The sequence below is a fragment of the Xenopus laevis genome, chromosome 3L (assembly GCF_017654675.1).
Source record: "Xenopus laevis strain J_2021 chromosome 3L, Xenopus_laevis_v10.1, whole genome shotgun sequence".
Taxonomy (NCBI): domain Eukaryota; kingdom Metazoa; phylum Chordata; class Amphibia; order Anura; family Pipidae; genus Xenopus; species Xenopus laevis.
The window spans coordinates 48,456,210-48,475,228 of record NC_054375.1 but is presented as its reverse complement, the minus strand read 5'-3'; the positions used below and the strand labels follow the sequence as shown (position 1 = coordinate 48,475,228).

Genomic DNA, 19,019 nt, shown 5'->3' with positions numbered 1-19,019 from the left:
TCACACAGCTCGATGGCGGGTTGAAGAAAACAGTGTGCAAATAATGCCTACAGGGCAAATAATGCCTAAAAGGTCAACTTATACACTACTACAAGCGGTAGTAAATAAAAAAAGTAAAATAAAAAAAAATGAATATTAAAAAAAAAAATTAAAGTTGGTGCTGCTGAACTACTAGGAGCAGCAGATTAGCACACCAGTCCCACTCCCCAACACTGCTAGACTAATAGCACTGGGCTCTTATAGTAGTAGTAGTAGTAGTAGTAGTAGTAAAACAACAAAAAAATAAATAAAAGCAGTCCTTACAAGGACTACTGTTATTGCAGCAGTCAGCAGATGAGATCAGAAGCAGGACAGCTGCCCACTGCAGCTACATACAGAGCACTGCAGTAGAAGGTAGATTACTAGCCAGCAAAGCTACCTAAGCTTAAATGTCCCTCAAACCCCTGCAGACTTCTGTCCCTCCAATAACAGAGCAGTATCAAAACGATTACTAGCCAGCAAACTTTCAACTGTCCCTGAAATCACTAACAGGCAGCAGCTCTCTCCCTACACTATCTCTTCAGCACACACAGGCAGAGTGAAAAAACGCTGCAGGGCTTCGGTTTTTATAGGGAAGGGGAGTGGTCCAGGGGAGAGCTTCCTGATTGGCTGCCATGTACCTGCTGGTCTGGGGTGAGAGGGCAAAAAAAGCGCCAACAATGGCGAACCCAAAATGGCGAACGTCCGCGCGACGTTCCGCGAACTTCCGGCGAGCGCGAACACCCGATGTTCGCGCGAACAAGTTCGCCGGCGAACAGTTCGCGACATCTCTAATGAAGAAACTGAACTTGTTTAGAAAATCTCTTATCCTGTAGGATAGAATGGGACCCAACAAGCTGAGAATGTGAAAACAAACAGCATATAATACAAGTGTTATTAAAAGAGAAAGGATTATTTATGAATACAGTTAAGAGACAGGATCACTGGTACTGTCTGTGTGACCATGAATTTATATTGTGTTTCTTGTTTTCAAGGAATACATTCAAAATGTTAAAGAGGCAGTATATTTTTGAGATAAATAAATAGGGCTTGTGTTGGACTGTTATTTCAATTAAGAAATATATACTGGTATTTTTCTTGTTATTTCTTGCACTAACCATGACATTTAAACCATTTTCACTTTCTAGCATTCTGGTTCTGCCAAGTTAATATAATGGGGTGTAGATAGTAAAAGAAATGATCAATCTATAGATGAGCCCTCTGTATAATGAATTGCTCCGTATCTCAATGCATAACAAAAGCTGCAGCTTAGGAAAAGGAGGGGTTTACAGAAGTTTAATGTGGGTTGGGGGGTGTTCAGAGAGAAATAAAACAAGTTCCATTTTTCAGTTAAAATAATGGGTAGAATGCATTTTCATGTTGAGCATCTCCACAATTGACAGTTACTGACACCTCTTTGGGGCTGTTTTTCTGCAGCACCTACAGGTGGTGTAACCAGCTTGGGTGTAAAAACGCCATTGAAGACAACAGAGCTATAAAGTACAGGGCAGGGGTTCAGAGCAGGTGACTACATCTGTGTAACAGACCAAGTCTCAGGGCAGGCAATAAGATTCATATCGGATGTCCAGGCAAAGGTCAGGCCATGTTAAAAGATTTTAAAGATGCTTGGCACTAAAGTGGCACCATTGTGCACCAGAGGCGATGCAAAGCTCTTCTGCAACGATAGAGGTGTTAATGCCCACTAGTTTGCACAAGCATTAGCCTGTGCTGGTTCAACAGTGAACCAACCAAAACTCCTCAAATTCTCATTCAATGCTTTAATTATTTAGACCATATTAATGACAGTTGCCTGAGGATTCCAGGCTTTGGTTCAGCACCAGCTATAAGGCTCCAGGTTTCATATTCCGGGTCTGGACTGTGGTGAACCCACAGCAGCTGCCTTATTTACGTTATTGCTGACAAACTAATCCTATTCTGTTGAACCAGTCTGTATCACATTTCCTCTGCATTTCTATTTCTGTCAAGTGCTTTTGTACAGTGCCATGTGCCATGCACAAATGTACCTTTAGAGTCTGAACATTTCATTGACAACCTTAACTACTTGCGCTTTAAAATGTATGCTGTTCTTCAAGTGGATGTTACAACTAAGAAACATATTACTATATAAACACAAATTAATATATATATATATATTAATAATACTTAATAATACCAATAATTCATGTTTATGAGCTGTTTCCTGCACTTATCAGCATAATAACATATTAATTCCTCACCTCTTAGTCTTGTTTGTCTCAAATTCACTTGGAGAAGAATAGCAATGGGTAATTATAGAAGCCAGGCATTTTAGGATATGACTACAGCCATTATTATTATTAGAAATAATTCATATAGTGCCAACATATCCCTTGTACATCATTTAGCATGGTGGTGCAATGGTTTACACTGTTGACTCTTAACCCTGACTATATATAATACAGAAATTTACAAGCATGTTATTGCTCCTTGGGCCAAGTAATAGTTGGGTTTATCACTTGCAATCACATTAGACAATATGGGAATGTTACAGCTTCTTGTTGTTTCCTCAAACTAAGGTTTGACCTCTGCTTAAGGTGTAACAAATATCTAAGTCCAATAGCATGTGGCAACCCCTGATCTTGCTGCATGACAGTCCAGAAAGGCTGAATCCATGGAGGGGGATTGCAATAATAAATTAAGCTGCTCTTGTCATTCAGATGTTGCTTTCTCTTGCCCCCTTCCCCCAACACTCCTGTTTGTTTATTTATCTGTTTATCTTGTTTCCTTTGCTTTTCTCTATAATTTCCCCTTTCCTCTGGTTTCCTTTTCACTCTGACCCCCATGCTTTCCCTGACCCCATCCTGGCCAACAGATCCTTTGTCAAGAACAAGTATTCTTTGTGTGGCTTTGAGGAAAATTTCCACAAAAACCTTGACAAATGCAGCATCAAGGTCTGCCTTCCCCTTTCATCCTCGTCTTTTCTCCCCCATCAAAGAACTGGCACATGAACATAATTAGGAAGAGAAGACTGCAATTGTTTATTAACATTAATACTGAACATTCAGAAGTAACTTATTGTAACAAAGCCACATTTTCCTGCCTCCTCTCAAAGTACCTAACCAGAGCCATTCACCAACTCAAGCCCCCAGGCCTCCCCAGTTGTCATCTCAAATCTCAGAGTCAAGGCACAACCCACCAACTGCAAAGAAAAGCTACTTCTCTAAACACATCAGTAAAGAGGGATCCTGCTATGCTCATGGTCCTCCATCTGCTAAAAGTCAACTACCCAGGTAACACTCCAGTCATAAACCCCCAAACACAAGCACCCCCCAGCCATTTCCTTCTCAGAGGAAGGGGGCCAGTCCTCCTAGCATCTTTATTTAAGGCTGACCCCTGTCTGAATTTGAACTGGACATTGTGTTTTTTATGGTTCAAAACCCCCTGTCCAGATTTCCGAATTTTAAATACTAGACTAGTCTCTGCCATGATTGACATATCATAAACCCACCCCTTTGTATTGCCAGCATGCTTGACATCACGACCCATCCCTAAAGATCATCATTCCGTCACCAACATCACCAGCTCCACTACTTGTCTGGAAGGTCCATCAATCAAAGGGCCAGATTCAATTAAACAAGAAAAGGGTTTGTCATGTGAAAAGTCATAGACAAGATTCAATTTGAGACGCAATTCAAATAAGAAAAACTTGTCTCAGGGTTTATATTGTGAAAACTCAAATGAAGTCTATGGGAAAAGACTTGAACTGAATTTTTTCTCCTCCAACTGAATCTTGTCCAAGACTTTTCATGTGATAGACCAGGGGTGCCCAAAAGGTATATTGGGATCTACCAGTAGACCTCTAGCTGGTGATCAGTAGATCTCAAGACACGGTCAACAAACAACGTATCTAAATCACCCTCCTATTCATGCTTTTCATTCAGATATTTATTATGTTAAGGTTACAGAAATAGTTAAATATAGCAAAATAAATCAATATAATATTTAAGTAATATTTTCCATGGAACAGAATACTAACAATGCTTTTATGGATGTAGCTCATAATGGGACAACATTGCTAAAAGTAGCCCTCGCATTAGTAAAGTATAAGCACTCATGTAATAGACCATGAGATAACTTTTTCTCACTGAATTCGGCCCAAAGTTGGCAACTCTGTTGTCATGTCCTGCTTCCCTTCCATTAACGGTCAGTGGGCTCCCTGCTCCCAGAAGGTTTGAGGTGCCAATTCGGTTAATTTGGCAATATTCTTCAATTTCTCCCGGATGAGTACAGTAATCCATGTATGCATCAGAATACATTTTTGACTTTGACTTTTGTTTTCCTTGTCTGTGCAGCTGTTCCATAAAAAAACCTGGTCTTGTTTGCTTTTACTGCAGCCAGCATGGACTGTCATGGAGAGCAGCATGTACTAAATTATGGAAGTGCTATGCCATGAATGTTGTTCATTTGCAGTGGGATATGGTTAAACCCATGGCGACAAGAGTGTAGTGGACATTCAGTTAAGACAGCACAGCTGCATTTCTTCTGTATGTGCAAAATCCCTTATTCACAGCTATGGCTCAGCTGCACAAATATGCAAAGTGTATGCAAGAAAATAATAATAATATTACCACAATGGCCTGTGTTACCACATACACCTCTCCAAAAATAAACTGAAACAGATGACAGTGACTTTTCACTTTAACTTCACTAATGATTTGTATAAAGAGTGACCTCTCCAAAGCCCTATAGCTGAATTCAGGGCATATCCTACATCATTTTGTCAGACAGGGGACTTGCTACAACAGGCAGCTTTACAGACAGTTGTTTTTTGCTTCCCTTATGGACTAAGCTATTATTTCCCTCTTATAATAAATCCATGGGTCTTAACAAATATTGCACATCATTCAAATGTATATGTATATGTAGGTTACTGCAGCTGGGCATACTTAGTGCTCACTAAATATGTGACGTACAGAGCACTCTTAATTATACAAATGTGAGTGGTGAGTGCAGTGTGCAGAGATTTCTCTCAAACAGGACCAGTGAATTGAAGAATAATGGAGATGAAAATTTAAATTTCTCTGCACACATAAAATTAATGGCTGATTTATCATATCAATTTACATTGAGTTAATATAGAAAAAAAATATTTTATTAGTCCTAAGATCCTCCCACCAGTGTTGTTTTTTTAGGGGAGATCTCTCAAAGCTCAATGCCAGTTATATCAAACTGATACTGTGACTATGATATATTTTACACCACCTCAGACCTGGCACAACCCATTGGTAAATAGGAAAAATGCAGGCAGCAAAAAAAGTACAAATACAGGTATTGAGAAACCCGTTATCCAGAAAGGTCGTCTCCCATAGACTCCGTTTTATCCAAATAATCCAATTTTTTTTAAAAAAATGATTACCTTTTTCTCTGTAATAATGAAACAGTACCTTGTACATGATCCAAACTAAGATATTATTAATCCTCATTGGAAGCAAAACCAGCCTATTGGGTTTATTTAATGTTTACATGACTTTCTAACAAACTTAAGGACAGGTCCGGACTGAGAATGAAAATAGGCCCTGGCATTTCAGGGACACAGAGGCCCAAACAGCCCACATAAAGGCCCAAACAGTCTCTACCAGCCCACTAAATACTGACTTTCTATGGGACCTTTTAGCAGCCCCTCTGGCATTTTCCAGAACCCACAGATTGGCAGTCTGGGCCTGCTTATGGGTATGCAGATTAAAATTATGGAAAGATCCATTATTCCGAAAACCTCAGGTCTCGAGAATGCTGGATAACAGGTCGCTTACCTGTAGTTGTGTATAAAGATTTTTACCAGGTTTATTTTACACCAAAATGTTACACTTATGCATACAATCATAACACAGCTGTATAAACACTTTGGAAAAGTAAGCATTTGGAGATATTTTGAGATATTTGACAGCCCTTCTATACAGATTTAAAGTATGCTTCATAGAGAGTAAGAAGGGGCTCAAATAATCACAGTGAGCTGTGAAGAGCTGCTAAGTATGGGATAGTGTTGTGGGAGTGGTGGTAACAAGGCATATGATATATGCTTTGATTTAATTAAAGAGAGCCTTGAATAGCCTGTAAAATATGCTTTTAAAATGTCGTCAGTTAGTGATGGCTCTTGGGTTACATGAAACATATATATATAAATATATATATATATATATATAAATATATATATATATATATATATATATATATATATATATATATATATATATATATATATATATATATATATATATATATATATATATAATGTACTTTTAACATACATGGCTATATGTGTTCAATAGCCTGTTTAAAGCTCTCTGCCTGTGGCTTTTTACCTTTATGGTCAAGGAACAACTCACTTCTATTAGCCTTATATGTTAAAGCAGGGGAACATTATTCTTATATACACTTGGCTTTAAAGCCTGTTCCCAAACAATATGGATTTATGGCATTGTTTATCTACTGTCAAAACCCTAATAAAAGCATGGGCACAGACTGGCTTATATGCTTAAAATCTTTTAAAATGGTTCAACACCAAGCACCGAAGAGAGTTATCTTCACCAGAAATAAAACATGGTTGAATTCCATTATTTTATGCTCCTCATGTCCGTTACTTACTTCCTAATGTAAGCAAGTAATGATCAGATATGTGCTTGCCCTTCTCCTCTCTAATGGGTAATAAATACTGAGCGGAGAGAGCTACCATTAAATCTCTCACAGTAATGAAGACACTGATTGACAGGATCATTCACCTGAATCATTGAGGAACAATATATAACAAAAGAGCTGGACAATGTCCCAATAATTATGCTGTAGTGGATTGTATTTTGCCCTGTGTATAAGGCACAAGGTGAATAGAAGCAGGGTAAGGGAGAAAAGCACATTTGCTATTAACATTAATATTCAGCATGCTTATGCAGTTCATTAAACAGCCATTGAATACAGTTCGGCCTATAAAATTCTAGGAATCCTACAAAGCAGCCATCCATAACACTATGTCTCATGAGAACTGTGCACTGGGAATGTCACTCACTGGTCAACATTATGAGACATTTCCTAGTAAGTCAACATATTTGTCTTTGTTGGCCTCTATATTTCCTTCATCATTTTATCTAAAGCATTTCACCCTTTTTTACACGATTCACATTTCCCAGACACTCACAGGACTGGAAAACACCAGCTGCAAGGGAAGTTCTCCTAACATATGCAAAACTCATAATACACCGACTATCTCCGTACTCAGTTTCCCCTTATATTATGTACAGAACCACCACTCTGTTATTGCTCTTTTTAGTCTACGTATAACTGCGTTGCAACTGAAGTACTTAAGGATCACTTTCACCCTTCATAAGGCTAATTGTTAAGTACATAATGCTGATATCTAGGCAAAGGTGGAGAATAATGAAAAGTTAGGAAGGCTTCCCAAAAGGAAACAACTGTGTTAAATGGTGAGGTTACCTTTATATTTATACAGCCTTCCAACATATGACCTGTATCTAGGACTCACTTTAAAACAGGCAAGGGGCTCAAAGTACTGTAGGTCAATATTGCCTATGAAGGCAACCCATGCATTTAATAAAACATGGTTTGATTTAAAACAAACACAAGAAGATCCATCTTGGGTCTGGGAAAGGAACCCATATTTATGACATTTTTTCCAGGTCTTTACAACCCCATCAGGGATCTTTTCCCTAACTATTGTGAAATTACCCAAAGCACGTTTTACTATTTAATTGCTTCTTAAACAAATAACAATAATCTCTTGGATTTTTAAAATTGGACTAATTTAGAAGGATGAAAGTTAAAGTAATCCAACTGCATTCACCAATTAAACAAACATGTTATTATCAGTTTCTTCATTTCTGTTACGTGCTACATGTTAGTATTCTGCCTATAGCGCAAGGCTCTTCTTATCTTTATAATGTCTATCATTCCTGAAGTATATTTAGGGGAATTTGTGTTGCTATTCTGGGAAGACTATGATATCTTTACAAGAAATGTGTTAGAGCTGTATGTTAGATCTGTATAAATAAATGATAATATTAATAATATCAGCATTTGGATGCGTGCCTCTTCTATATATTGTGTGTAGGAGACAAGTTACCTGCCGTTAGTGTAACTAGACATTACTGGACTTCACAACAAATAATTTTCCAGGCCCCCTGATCCTGTTTTACCAATATTTATTGAAATTGTATATGAATTAGGGCTTTATGGGGTCCTTATACCTCCTGGGCCCCCCTGCAGCCACAGGGTTTTCCATCACTTATTAGGAATGAGGATATCCAGGTTCCTACCTGTTGTTTGTTTGCAATACATTGCAGAATGGTTCATTGCATGTTGATCAGTTCATTGTGTACCTCTAGTGATTTATGGGAGGTTTAAGCTTTAAAGGACTTTTCCTGTAATTGGCCTTCAAGGCCTGACAATGCTCAAACAAAGAAGAAGTGTATTCCCTTTATGTTTACTTTAAGCAATGCATATATTTTCTTCACAACCATAACATCTTTATCACCATAGTTACGTGGTGGAAACTCTGGAACATTATCAGATTGTGTAAAAGTGAATAATAGGAACTGATGAAATAGGAACAGCTGTGACTATATTAGGAAGCTGCAATATAGAAAATATAAGTTTGCACTTCATTATCTTTCATTTTAGTGAACTTGATTCAATGGAAATTTATACCGGCTTTTTACTTCCTAAATATCCTGATAAATCAGGAATGACATGCCCTTTCTTTCTGTTTCTTTTCATGCAATTAAGACAAGCCCCATATGTTCTTCCTGAGGCATTCCTGATCTTCACAATGACAGCTTTTGTCTTTACCTGTACTAATCATAATGCAAAGAAGACATAAGGAGCACTTTAGCAAACTTGGCTTCTACTTGGACAGCCCTAGTCTATCTCAACATCATCGTGGTCTTTACTACAATAAGGGATGCTATTTCGTGTCCATGTTTGTGCATCTCACTCATGTCATAAGGTGGCTCTACATGGATTGCAGCACTGGAATATATTTAAGGTCTTGCACAAAAAATTGTGTCTACCAGTTTTGTTGCTCTTGGGAAGATGAGACTATTCAGCATTCGTACATTATAAAGTAGCTGGAGTCCACTTATCACAACCCATCCAAACTGTTGAGAATATAAGTGAATCAGCACAAAGCCTGGGATAGTCATGTATTATATCATAACAAAAATTCTGGCATAGAAATAACTGTAAGTGGTTGATTTAAATTTCCCTATGTGACTGGTAAATATTCTTATACCAACTAGATACAAATAACTTGAGGGGCTGATTTATATTAGACTGGACAGGGGATTCCCTTCAGTTTGATTTGTTTTATGATTTACCACTTCTCAGGAAAATGTTAATGACTTGACATATTTGTCAGTTCTGCAGAATTGTTTTACTCTTTTAGATCAGCACTGAAGACAAAAACCAATACAATTCGCATTGGATTAGATATTGTAGATGGCAAACAGGGGATAATTCAACACAAAGGTGGATGATACAGAAGAGAATGAATGTGTGCTAAATTCAGCTGAATTGTATCATACCATAACCTGATAAAGGAGGAAGGAGAACACTTTAATAGGGAATGAGTTTAATATGGATTGTGGAGCAATTCTGTTTGTACATAAAGTAGTACTATTAAGTCTACTGTATGTTGCAATGCCTGACATCCTTATCAACTCACTACAGGCATTTTGACCACAGAAGGTGATTTATATTCATATCACCCAAACAGATGAATGCAAGCTAAAAATAAGTACACAAATGGAAATAGTTTATACTATAGAATAAATCACTATTATGTTTTACAGAAGTTCTAAAATAGAAGGCAGGGAACCTGTTCTACAGGAGTCATAAAAATATAGTGAATGTTTTCTCGTAGCTTGCCATATATATAAAAAAACTAGTACAATTTGTCTGTTCTGCCTATGAGCTAGTCCCACCATGGCAAGACACATTGTGATTAGTTGCTTGGCGAAGAACCAGTAGGAGCCTTTTTTAATACTGCTGTATAGGTGATGGAAGCATGTGCTGTGGAGTCACCATGTTTGAATTAAACTCAGCTTACAACGTCCAATTTTTGCTGCCCACTTGGCCCCTCAAGACCAATCAGTAGTTTGTTGTTGTGTATGGAGCAACAGATGCCTGACTAATATCTGGACTATTGACAATACATCTTCCAAACAGTGTAAAGTGGGAGAAGTCTGCCTTGGGCCTTTAATGAGGTCCTCTCCAAACAGGTCTGATGAAAAGTCCCTATTATGATTCTTTCATTGACCTGGCGGCAAACAATCATATTAGTCTTTGGAACAACATTTGGCTAATCACCTTCTCAAACAAGTGGATGTTGCCTTGTATGACTACAGGGTCAGCCTGGGCAACAAAAAAAAACAGTGGGCCTGGCCCTCATGGGCCCCAGCTGCCCCAGAAACACCGGCTCTTGCACCACCACAGCATTCACACGCCAGGATGAGAGTTTGGCGGTTCAGATGGGGCACCAGCGGACTGCCGGGAGGGCCTTTCATTTTGCAGCCCCTGTGGGCCCCCAAAGCTCCAGTCCAACCCGGTATGGCTAACGTTCGCTGCAATCCTGATCTCTGCATGGCAGTATTCACATCTTCAGAAAAGTTTATGTCTCTTAATTTACTAACAACACCATAGTGCTAAAGACCTTTATTACTAGTCAACTGAGTACCACCAAAAAACTGGATACATGTTAACAGTGGTAGATTCCATGATAGATAGATAAATAGATGATAGATAGATAGATAGATAGATAGATAGATAGATAGATAGATAGATAGATAGATAGATAGATAGATAGATAGATAGATAGAAGATATATATATATAGATATAAGATAGATGATGATAGATAGATGCTGATAGATAGATAGATAGATAGATAGATAGATAGATAGATAGATAGATAGATAGATAGATAGATAGATAGATTAGCTCCTTCTCTTTCTTATAACCTTCAAAATCGAATGTTTTCCTGGCTGCAAAGCACATCATGGGTCGTCATATGGTTCTCTCAAATTTAATGAATGGGGCTGTGAAATCTAAGTGTGTTCTTCTAACATGTGCAATCTGGAAGTCAAGGAAAAGGTATGCTGCAATATATTTGTTTGAAGTTGCATTAGAACAATTTATGTGCATGCCATTTGTCCCTACATTGTGCTCAACAGTATATATATATATATATATTGCTTGAATACAAGGTTACCTAAGTAACATACAACAGGAAGTTGTTTGATAATCACACACTATGACATTTAGGGGCCTGTAAATCTAGATGTATATTTGAAGTGTTTGTTTTGGAGTAGCCAATCTTGAGTGAAATGCTTATAAAAACTATTTACAGGTAGAAGGACGTGGCCCTTGTAAAACAGTTGTCCAACAATGAGATAGTAGATAACAAGTAGTGGTACAGAAGTGAAACATTATAATAAAGAAGTTTTATGCATTAATATAGTCTTGACAATAATCCCCCAGTTCATTCACTTTCACTCGAAAATAAATATCAAGAATGCCCCTCATCCTTACAATCCCAACATGTTCATGTACAGGAGGTCCACCGTCTCCCTGAGATCAAACATTGTAGCTTTCTGCTCTGCTTGCTCAACTTTCTCATCTTGCACAGGAACATCCAGAGTCTTCACTTCAAGTCACTATAGTCCAGTTGAAGGCCTGGGAACAAGCTCTTCTTTCTGCCTATAAATATGAACAGGGTTTACAACTCCTGGGTCATCTAACTACCACCAAGACCCACTGCCTTCCCCTAACACAGGCCTAGCCCAAGAAAGTACCTGATGTAAAGTCGCAGGAATATGTACAGATTAAAGTTCTCAAGTCTATTTTTAATACGTGTGGGCGACATGTATAGTAAACACTTTGAGGTTGCCTCCAAGACTTACATTTTACTTAATCTGTATCCCCCAAACTCACAAAAGCTAAATTCCAAAACAAAACATTGCGTCAACTGCCTATTAGCGGTGCTGACAGACTACATTATATTATTGTAGGCGATTTTAATCTGGTTCTTGACCCATACTTAGATAGTTCCCTGTATTAACAGGTGCCTCCATGTGTACTACTGTCAATCTGTCTAAAAGTTTCCAGAATTCTCTCATCTATATGATGCTTGGAGAGCTTGGCATCCTAGTGTGATTTTACTTACATTTCTCCAATCCATCTCTCACATTCTCGCATTGACTTAATTCTTTTAGACAAACACCTCTTACAACATGTTAAAAAAAGTCTATATTGGTTTGGTTGCCTGGTACGATCATGCACCGGTCAGTTTGAAACTCACTCTAGACTCTATTCCATCTTCATTCTCATCTTGGAAACTTGAATAATTCTATTCTGTCTAAAAAAGAATATATTGATTACCTTGCTAGCCTCACGTCTGACTACTATATTGAGTTTAATTCTTCAACAGAAGTTAAACCAGATCTCTTATGGTGTGCAAATAAAGCCTACCTCAGAGGTCATGTTATAGTATTTTGAGGACCAGAAATTGTGGGAGGTAAACTGGCTGCTTTTGAAACATTTCTCAAATATATAAACTTCTTTGTCAGAACTTGTCTAAAAATCTGCCGGCTAATATTGAAGCAAGGAACAGAGAAGTGGCTGTTCAGCTGGATGAGGTACAGGTTGGCAATGTGATGCTAGATGTTGCAGAATACAGGAGATGAATTTTAAACGTATCTCTAGATGGTATTATAAAGTACTTAATTCAGCAAACTTCATAACAATACAGCTGATCGATGTTGGAGATGTAAAAATGAAAGAAAATCTCTACTTTACATTTTTTGGTTGTGCCCCGTCAAAAGAACCATTGTAATACCAATGTACATGTTGCTCTATACATGTAATTTGTTTTATGTATGTTGTGTTATTTTGTCATTTTTTTTAAATCTATAATAAAAAAGAATATTGAAAAAAAAAGAAAGAACTAAGTTCCTACTACCTCTGAACCTACAACAATTTACAGAGCATAACAGAGCGCTGCATGTTCCCAAAAGGTAACATCTCTAAAGCAACAGATTAATCAGATAAATCTAGATAAGGTTACATTTCAGTGTATTATGCTTAAACAATAATATTACTACAAATGTGGAAGGCTGCTGTCCGCCAAACTTAAGGAAGCTACAAGAAAGTTCTGTAGAATTGAATGTTTCCCCTCTTTGCCAAGTTCATCACCCTATTTTTAAAGCAATGTTACTTGAAGAGCTTTTACAAGTTTGGTTCTCAGAACTACCACAGTAAAAACTCAATACCTTCCTTAGGCCGCGAGTGTATCAAGGTGGTCAAAATGACACACATGGGATAGGCCTAAAGCATTGCAAATAGACATGGCAAAATACATAGCAGATGCAAACATAAAATACCATATAATATACCATATGTATTAATCTTACCAGTTAAAAGGTCCAGGAAGTGAGATATTTCTATTTCATGTTTTTTTTAGACGCCACAGGATATCCATCATCTACCCTAGGAAGTAAGAACGGACACCATATTATTTTCCCTATGTCACATATGCCTCAGTGATCCCTAAATTAGAATGTAAAAAAAATTTAGTGCAAAAAATGTGGTGTATTATTCATTTACTGACTCAAATAACATTCAACGCTAGTAAACTATTTTTATCAAAGAGATAGATTTTTGAGTTTTTCCCTTACATAGTACAGAACACTGGAAGCGTAAATTTTGACAAGGGGTTTTATTAGAAATTGTGACGTTAATATCTAAAAAAGGAGTGGCAGGACACCTAATCCACATCTGACCCGTACTAGATCACTTTGATCTCGGATTTGCAAGCTTCACTGCAGTCAGAAATTGGCTGGACATTTGGAAAAAAAAAAATAATAAAGTGCCGTGAATTGGCAGAGCTCCGTGATAAAAGAGCGACAGCTCCTAGATGGACTGAAAAGGGGATATAATAGAACAGTTTTGAGAACTGGACTTACCCCAGCTGCAGGGCATTCCTCAACTGGAATTTTAATATCAATCAATTACTTTATTCTGGTGGTCAAAGTCAAGATGAAAAGAAATAAAGCGACCGATTTGAACAAATCTTAAATCGACTGCATTTAAGGACAGTGTTATTTTAGCTTGACAGCCTGGCAGCTGTTTCTAACTTGTAAAGAGATGTATTTGTTTGATTTGGCAAGAATGACTAGATTTAGCGTGACATAAATGTTAGAAAGATTCACGTTCCTCTTTGTGTTCATCCCAGTCACTGTTTCTGAATTATTTTAATTATTTTAAGTTTATCAGTAAAATATGTTTTTAAAGTCAAATAAAAACAAGTTGTATAAAGATTTTTCCCCCCTTAATTTTATATTTTACATTTGGTGCTATAAGTACATTGTAGTTCTGTATATCTCAAACCCTCCCATTCACTGATGATTGTCTGCTAACCAATCACAGGTGCCTTTTCCCCAAGTAACTGCATCCCTCTGCTAATAGACAGTCAATATCTATTGAGCTGGTGGGAGGCTGTTTGGGCCTCTGTGTACTAGAAATGCCAGGGCTTATTTTGAATCCCAGTTTAGACATGAGACCAGGGGAAGGACACACAATGCAGATTAAAGTGATGCTGACATCCCTATAATAACGTGTCATTATAATTAGCAACAAATAACTGCACAATTAATTTTTTGCCCTCCCCCCTGCCGGCCACCCAGCTGTACTTATACATGTTCAGTCAATGTAGCTGGGATGAGATGGACCATACTTCGGCCACCATCAGTGATAATGGGGCCTATTACTATGAATTTAGCAGGGCTCTATCCCCAATTATTAGTCCACTGGTCACGTAGGACCTCTGGGTGGTGAGACTTGTCAACCAGAAAATGCCCTTATCCCCCTCATATGCACAGCTGCTTACTACTTACTCATTTGAATGGCTGCCCCCATTGCTACACAGCAGCTTATTTATATAAACAATAGTAGTGTTTCTGAAGCAAACACAGCAGTTTTACCAGTGCAGGGCAACACTGCATTATATTTTTATTACTTTAAAACACTTATTTTTTGAAGTTACTGTTCCTTTAAGCAAGCAATTCTGCACTTAATTTTTTATAGATTTGATTTTAATTTATGAAAAAATCATAAAGCCTTAATAATGGCAAAACCATATAACAGTTAGTACAGGCATTGGACCTGTTATCCCTAATGCCTGGCACCTGGGGTTTTCCATATTATGGATCTTTCCGTAATCTGGATCTTCGTACCTTACGTCTACTAGAAAATCATGTACATATTAAGTAAGACGAATAGGCTGGTTTTGCTTCCAATAAGGATTAATCATATCTTATTTTGGATCAAGTACAAGGTACTGTTTACAGACAAATGCCAAACCAACTCCCAAGCATTCTGGATAACAGATCGCATGCCAGTATAGCACATTTGAAACGCTATTATGACTTAAATATGAATTATCAAAACAAAAATAGAAAAAAAGAGTAACTGCGTGATAACATTATCCATTAAAGACATATTAAAGCCAGGTACAATTTATCTTTTTCATGGCTTGGAGGCAAGTTTTGGTTGCATATAAAAAGAGGTACTGCAAAACTGAGCCTCCTGTAGTGTGACAGCTGACATAGGGGCTACCAGATAGCCTTTCAGAGCCCTTATTTGGCACCCGCAGGGGCTTTTTCACACTTGTGTTGCTCCCCAACACTTTTTACATTTGAATGTGGCTCACAGTACAAAACAGTTTGGGACCCTGTGCTATATGAAGAAGATCAGACAAGAGGGCCACAAGGTAACTTTCATCAATCCATAGCTCCATTCTGCAAAACTGTATGTAACCCTTTCGACACCCCTTTGTCTGTGTTACACTCCACAAGTGTGTCGCTTACCTGATGGCACGGGACAAACCTAAACCTATTGGGAGAGACTGGGTACCTGGTACTTACTAGCGCAGTGCCTCCACCTAGTGGGATCCGGGAATGCACCTACAGATGGCCCCACTAGGAATACAGTAATAAAACACACACAGTATTTGTTACACTGAACAATTCTATCTATCTATCTATCTATTTACTGGCCTGCTAGTACAAATAGCACTCATAACCAGATGGGAATAGGGCCTTACTAACTAATTTGCTTGCACTGACTATCTACCTAACTGAAGAAGGCAAAGTCCTTTAATGTCCTTCCACAAAAGTCTCTGCATCTTCGAGCACTTCTTTAGGGCACTGTCCCTTTAAAACAGGATACTCACTCCAAATCCTCTTTGGATGCTTTATAGAGTTCTCTTCCGGCGAGTCCAGCACATTCAGGCATACAGTGTGACTACCAGCCCCTTTGGATGCTCAGATGGAAACCCCCTGCTGATGCTGGTTTCTCCAATCTGGCTTTCTTTCATGCTCTTTGTCCCTCCAAGCACAGTACCTGGTTTCCCTGTGCCAGCCTGATCCAAATGAATGCTTTCGGTGGAGCCTCTAAGCTCTCACCATGTGGTTCTCTCTGCTAGGCTTTTCTCTTCTGCCAGAATCTGTGACTTCCTCTTCCTGTCAGCCTCTCACTAGCTGCTGTGTCACTTCCTGGTGTACTGAGATCACTGAATAGCTGGTTGCTAGGTAACAGCTTACAGCACACAGACACAGGCTATGTGCTTGATCTCTTACAGGGATAAGTGCAATGGTTTTGCACTAATTCCCTACATGTACTTTTATATTTCTAGAAACAAGTCTGTAATCACTGAACTCTCACAGTAAATAGAATCTCATGTGGTTGCAGGGATGCTGGGCCAAGAGGGGTGATAAGTTAAGAGCTGAAAAACAAGAGGAAAAACTCTGTATCATTTCTCCAGATAAGGCTACCAACAAATAGTGTTTCCTTATATAAATAAATGAATTCAATTGTAGAGCAGCTCCCAGTGTCTGGATCAGCAGAGCACCCTGACATTACAACCCAATTATCTTATCCCATTCCCCTCCAGTATGAGGGTCAGTGCATAATATAGTGGATAATGTACCCCCTACTGTAATTTATAAAGATATTATTAGTCACCGAGGAGTTATGTGACCATATAAAAGCACGAGGCCGCAGGCCGAGTGCTTTTATACAGGTCACATAACTACGAGGTGACTACTAATATCTGTATAAATTTAAGTAGGGGGTACATTATGTATTATAATCTACAGTTTTGTGTCCAGTGTCTTCCTTCCTATATATGTGTAGTCTTTTAATGGCTTTGCCCTATGTGCTGTAAAATTACACTTTTAATGCTGTTTTCCTTTCCCCACCCCAGCCCCCCACTTAATTTTATCCCCGTAGTTACTTTTTTTGTGTGAAAGTACCTGTTTTTGAATTCGATGTTTTTTTCCCAATATGCCTTGAATCCTGCCCTGGGTGACGTCAGTTGCAGGGGAGGGGGGAAGGTGAGGGAGGGGAAGTGTCAGAGGACTGGAGAATGATGGGTGGAGGCGGAGCAATACCGGAGATTGTGTGAGGGAGACAAATGGCATTGTGAGGGGAGCTAAAGGAGCCGACGCGGTTACAGGTTACACGGAGGAGCATGAAAATGGATGTTAAGAAGGTGGGTGGAAGGGAGGGGGACTGAGAGTGAGACGGAGAGTCACTGTGCAAACATGAGGGAGCCCATTGAGCCATCATGTGAGGGGGGAGCTAGACTAAAGAGACACGGAGGGGGCAGGACCTGAGAGTGAAGCAGCCGAGAGTTAGTGAGAGCAGCGCGACAGTGTTAAGCTAGAGCTGAGCCAGGGAATTAAAAGGAAGGGGGGCAGAGTGGAGGAAAAGAGCAGCAGCGGCAAGTGCTCTCTCTCTAGTTTATAAACGGCGCGTTCTGACGCAAGAACGCGCCGTTTATAAGGATATAATTTACAGTCTGGTCCCATAGGGAAATGACCAGACTGTAGATTATATAGCGATAAATTAGCAGAGAGACTCGGGTAAGAAAAGCAAGGAATACAACTGTAACGTGGGTTTAAACTATGTACTTTAATGAAACCTAAATCTGCCCAGCATTACACAAGAAACAGAAATACCTGAATGGGAAAACTTTGGAATGACAGCATAAAATTTAGCTTATGATTTGCTCTCCGCTCCAGGCATAGCAATAATATTTTCTATAGAATAAGAAAGAGTGTATGGGCTAAAAGAGGAAATTAATGTTCCTCTTTTTGGTTTAGCATATTGAAAAATATGAACAGATATTTTAATGAAACTGTAAATGAAATTGTTCTCCAACTAGAATAAACAGTTATTTCCCATGGGTCCCTGAAGCATTTGGTTTTGGCAAAACAATTGAAATAAAAAAACAAAAACCCAACTGTATCAGCTCACCTAACAAATATGCTATAATCATCAAAACAGTATAAAATTAAGGTGCATCAAAAACATTATACTATTTTAATGCTCTTTCTCAATTCTCCATTTTACATTTTTCAGGGGACTAGAAAAAAATGGTCTAAAATCCAGGAAAATGTAAAATCAGGGAAATATATTATGCATATTATATAGGTGGGACCACAAAACAACAATGTGAAATGAGTGAAAACTTAAAATCAGGGGATATAAAATTGAGGTTTCACTATATTAGCTGCTCATTTCTGTCTACATTGCTGGAATAGGTTTTGAAGTTCTATCAGATCATATGACTGGAATATTTCTACAAAATCAGTTTGAAGAATGCACAGACAGCATACTTCCCAACTGTCCTGTTTTTAGAGGGACAGTCCCTCTTTTGACAGCTGAACCTGTAGTCCCTCATTTGTACTGGAAAGTCCTGTTTTTCTCTGCACTGAACAGCCTGAAAAAGAAACAAAGATTCTAACGTAATTGGCTTTTGGCTGAGAGTTCACAACAGCCACAGCTGATTATAAGATACTTTTGTAACAATTTCTAGGTAAGCAAATAAATAATTGTAACAATATAAGATAACAGGTCCCTTGGGAAAGTTAGACTCACAGCTGAAAGGGCAGTTCACCT

The 19,019-nt window shown here is 38.4% G+C and overlaps 1 long non-coding RNA gene across 1 annotated transcript; it reads right to left on the bottom strand.

Annotated features, from left to right (window-relative positions):
• Positions 1-10,905: 10,905 nt before the first annotated feature.
• On the bottom strand, positions 10,906-16,620 carry LOC108710944. The gene is made up of 3 exons (XR_001934831.2): positions 16,288-16,620; positions 13,469-13,544; positions 10,906-11,756 (listed from the first exon to the last, which is right to left on the bottom strand). It is a non-coding gene; the product is annotated as an uncharacterized LOC108710944 (long non-coding RNA).
• Between the last annotated feature and the right edge of the window lie 2,399 nt (positions 16,621-19,019).